The sequence below is a fragment of the Oratosquilla oratoria genome, chromosome 38, assembly GCF_046742065.1.
Source record: "Oratosquilla oratoria isolate Oo_2021 chromosome 38, ASM4674206v1, whole genome shotgun sequence".
Taxonomy (NCBI): Eukaryota; Metazoa; Arthropoda; class Malacostraca; order Stomatopoda; family Squillidae; genus Oratosquilla; species Oratosquilla oratoria.
In genome coordinates, this window is record NC_134814.1 from 16,361,296 (window position 1) to 16,366,295 (window position 5,000).

A 5,000-nucleotide genomic window follows, 5' to 3' on the forward strand; every position below is an offset into this window, starting at 1 on the left:
ACCCAGCGCAAGCCCTGTTGAATGAATTCAATGCATGTAGGAACGTCAAAATGATTAATTCCGACACCGCAATAGTCAATACAGGCCACCAAAGTGGCGTTGTTGTTAGAATCCAGAGACAGTTCAGAAAAAAGGGACTAGAAGAGCCTCAGTTTCTTGGATGACATCATATTCTCGACCTGGTTCGTAATTAATTCCTTTTTCCCAACAAAATTACGGTCACCTAACGTCAACTATAATTTCACTGAAAATGTTTTTAAAAGAATATGAGGACTTACAAAATGCTACTCTGGCACAGAAATAATGACACACTCGAAAAAAATAACAATATATATATATTTTTTTATTTCTCACACCCATTTGTTGTAATATAATATTCTTTTAAAACAGAAATATATCTAAGCTGATCCCGACCTAGCTTGGGCTGTAGTCTATGAGTATAATGTCATACTGTTCATTTGGGCAAGTAGGATTTGAAGGCCTTTAAATCACTAAAGTTTCGGTACAAAGGACTCTCTCAAAGTAATCCACATACACAGATGATATGGGGATGAGTGTTTTATATAATCTTGATCAGGTGAGTCTATCCCATACATTGTGACGTGTCCCAGGGTTGCCTCTGTGGTTCCCTCTCCTTCTCTTGCTCGGCCACATCTTTCGATTGGCCTGTCCCAGCGTAGTCTGCTCTCGTTCAATGGTTCTCCTTGTCTAGTCACGTGTCACAATTTCCGCTTATACAAAGGCTAAGGCAGAGCATGCCGACAGGAGACCTTTTGGTCCATATGTAGGTCGGATGCGAGAAAAAAATCATAATAATAATAAGATAATAAATAAAAACTTTTCCCAGGTAAAGCTACCCGCTTTGCTGTGGGTGATGGGGGAGGTGAGGAGGCAAACAGCCTCTGTTGTCTTTCCTATCCTCTTTTTTTATGTTTTTGTTTAAAAAATCGATCCCGTCCCCACGTGGGATATGTCCAGTCTTGTATACACGTCCCGCGAGGGCATTAATCATCCATTGTTGGCGAAGGTCAGGTATGCGTTCATCCAATCCTTTCTTTAGTCCTCTTTTTAACTTTACATAATAGTTCTTATTTAAGAATGGTGTAAGCCCATGTGGATGATGTATCCCTCATGGGACAGGGAGATAGAAAATTTCAGTGAAGCAAATAATTTAATAGGCCTAGAGGTAAATGTGGATAAAACAGACAAGAAAATTATTGGTAATGGGTAAACTATATATATATACACGCACACATATATATATATATATATATATATATATATATATATATATATATATCATATATACATATATATATATATATATATACATATATATATATATATATATATATATATATATATATATATATATATGTATATATATCGGCGTGGGATGGTTAATGACTTAAGCTGCCAATTAATTTAATTATCTGAGCTCCATCACAACCACAAATTATAAGGTCAAAAGGAAAATAAAAGCAAGATTATCATATCTCATGACGCACGATAAACAAGATACTGAAGTAGAATTATATAACAAGGCCGGGTATGATCGAAACTTAAAAATTCAACATACGAACATAACATAAGAACATAAGAATAAAGGAGACTGCAAGAGACCATAAGGCCTACACTAGGCAGCTCCGTATCCATCACCACCTGTCATCCCCATCCATAAAGTTGTCTAATCGTTTTTTAAAACAACTGATAGTTTCAGCGCTTACTACATGGTTACTAAGTTTATTCCATTCATCGACCACCGTATTAGTAAACCAATTCTTGCCTATTTCCTTCTTAAATCTAAATTTGTCCAGTTTATACCCATTACTGCGACAAATTTAGATTTAAGAAGGAAATACGACCTTATGACATGGATGATGACAAGTGGTTGGTGTGGTGTTGAAGAATACATGGTAGTGGAGACACCCGGAAGGAAGAGGAAAGACCCACGTGGGTACTGTAGACTATAGAACTACAAGAATAGAAATGAATGAGTCAAGATAATTCTTGTGGTAGGATGCATATGTTGCAAATAAGTTACGCTGTCTTCTGTCAACCTCATCTTGATAAACGATTTTTGTTCCTAATGCCATAGCTGTCTCCATGTTGACGTTCTTCAGCACCATGAAGTAATTAATCCTTTCGGAATTTTTAGTGCTGTCTCTCTTTGTCTTTCGTTCTCTTTTAGGATAAGATGGTGGTGAGGATACACAAGCCTAATGGGACGGGAGACAGGAGGCGAAGGACGAGTGACGAAGAGAATGATGCGAGACCTGAGAAGGTGCAAGACATCACCAAGGTAGTAAAGGACGCCAACACAAAGACAGCCGGGCTATCAGAGACCATAATTGCTGACCTAGTGAAAGGTGAGAGAGCTAGAATTATATTTATATATACATATACATATATATATATATATATATATATATACATATATATATATATGTACAATATATATGTACATATATATACATATACATGTATATATACATATATATATATATATATATATATATATATATATATATGTGTGTGTGTGTGTGTGTGTGTGTGTGTGTGTGTGTGTGTGTGTGTGTGTGTGTGTGTGTGTGTGTGTGTGTGTGTGTAAATCTTGGCAGCAGGTTTTCTTTTAAACATGTTTTGTTAAAAACAACTGCGCATTCGGCGCTACAAAGCTTCTTAAGTAGACTTTCAAGTCTTCTGAACGTAGATTTCTGGTTTTCACAGGACAGACGGAATAATAAATTTCCAGTAGACATTGGGAACTATTGTTGAGTAAGAGTATACAGACGTTTCGCTAAACGCAGTTAGCATTTTCAATGTAATAGAAACAGAGAGTACAAGACATAATATACATAGAAAGAAAGCTCTGGGTGAGGTCACAACATAAGACACGGGGGGAGGTCACAACATAAGACACGGTGGGAGGTCACTTTACATGTGTGGGATGACAAGGGATTTTGTCACTGTGGGGCAAATCTCCGTTGAGGGCCACGGGGCACTGGCACGGTAAAACAAGGCAAAAACTGAAGAAGACGTTAATGGCTCTCTTCTGTTTCTTGATGTATTGCTTCAACAAGATGGCGACACCTTTTCCACTTCCGTTTATGTTAAGCCCACCAACACTGGTCTCTGTCTTAGTAGGAACAGTGAGTGCCCCTAACGTTACAAAGACGGCACCATTAGTGCCTTCTTTAGAAGGTCACTCACCCACTGCTCACGCTGGACCTCCACCCATGCAGAAATAAATAGGGCCATTCAAGTTCTAGTTGAAAATGGACATTCCAATTAAGACTGCCAGCGTGTCCTAAAAAGTGTCATCAATAAATAGTACCACGGGCCCCCCACCCCAGTAGCAGTCGAAGGTGAGATTTTTACCTTGTATTACCGTACCCACCCAGTTGCAGCCGTGCAAGTAATAGTCCCCACCTTCCCGACGATCGACGCTCATACCTGGTTCCGGCGACCGTAAATACAGCTTCGCCTCAAGAGGGTAAACTGCCAAACCTCACGGGCCGACCTCCCAGATGAACTTTTCCCTCGCATCTCGGAATAGCTGGGAACCCAAGGTTACGCTGCCATCAAATACGACAACCTGAAGATCTATCTACTTCAACGTTTTACGCCTTCGCCAGCACAGCGTGTGACGCAGCTTATCTAGGTCACACAACAAACCCCGGGACGACCAGAAACCCTCTGACCCCCTTATTGAGATGAAGGCATTAGCAAGACTCCCCAAGCAACCAACGGATCGCCTCGAAAGCTAGACCTGCTTCGGGTACTATGGCTCCCCGAATACCATCCCCAACCCGGGGGAAATGGAATAGGACGACCTCCAACGTCAAGCAAATCGCCTAGCTGATACTCTCATATCTTCACCACGCCACATTGAACGCCATACATTTTAATCCCCCACTTTCGTTCTAGGATAACGAGGTCGACTTCGCAGCGGAACACCGCCCACCATCAAGTACTCGGCAAGCACCTACACAATGATACCACACCCCCACGGCCACAGCCAGACCAGAAAAGGATCACGAAGACATTCGCGAACCAGCTCTGTTACTACCACGCCAAGTTCGGCCCCAAGGCAAGGAATTCCCAACCAGGTTGCCATTGACCCAAAAACTGGTAGGGCGGCCGCCATGCATCACACTCCTCCCGTAACAACACCCTCTTCCTCTCCAATCCTGCAACGGGCATGCGCTTCTTGGTCGACATGGGCGCCGCCCGCTCCCTCCTACCAACCACACGTTGGACGCAACATTCTCCATCCAGACCGACCACATGCCCTTAGTTCACGCCTTTACCAGACAGGTAAACGCCTGGTCCGCATGGCAACGCCGCCACCTCTCAGCTATCGCTGAGTTTAACTGCACTTTTTGACACCTGCCAGGCAAGAAAAACACCGTCGCCGACGCCCTCTCCAGAGTCGAGATAGACGCAGTACAGCTGGGACTTGACTACGACTACCTCGCCAAGGAGCAACAACCGAGGAACCAGAAGTGAGAACATCGCTCACGGCCCTACAGTGGAAGGACATACCTCCGGGGGATTCTAGCACCACCATCCTCTGCCACGCCAGCACAGAGCGTCCGCTCTCATGGATACTAGCATCCCTTTGCCGTTATGTTTTCGGACTCATCCACGACCTGTCACATCCTTCACGTCGAACAACAGTACGGTTGATGTCACAAAAGCTCGTGTGGCACGGGATATCCCGCGGCGCGGGGAACTGGATCCGATCCTGCACATACTGTCAGAAATCTAAAGTCCACCGACACACGGAGACGGGCCCCGGGCCGTTTTCACCAGCCACAGGGACATTACGTTCACTTTCACGTGGACGTAGTGGACCCCTGCCTCCGTCAGCTGGATACCGTTACCTCTACACTATCATACACCGCTCTACCAGATGGCCTGAAGCCATCCCAATGCTCATCGCCATTTCCACATTCTGCACAGCAACCCTGCTTTCCAGATGGATTTCCTGCTAT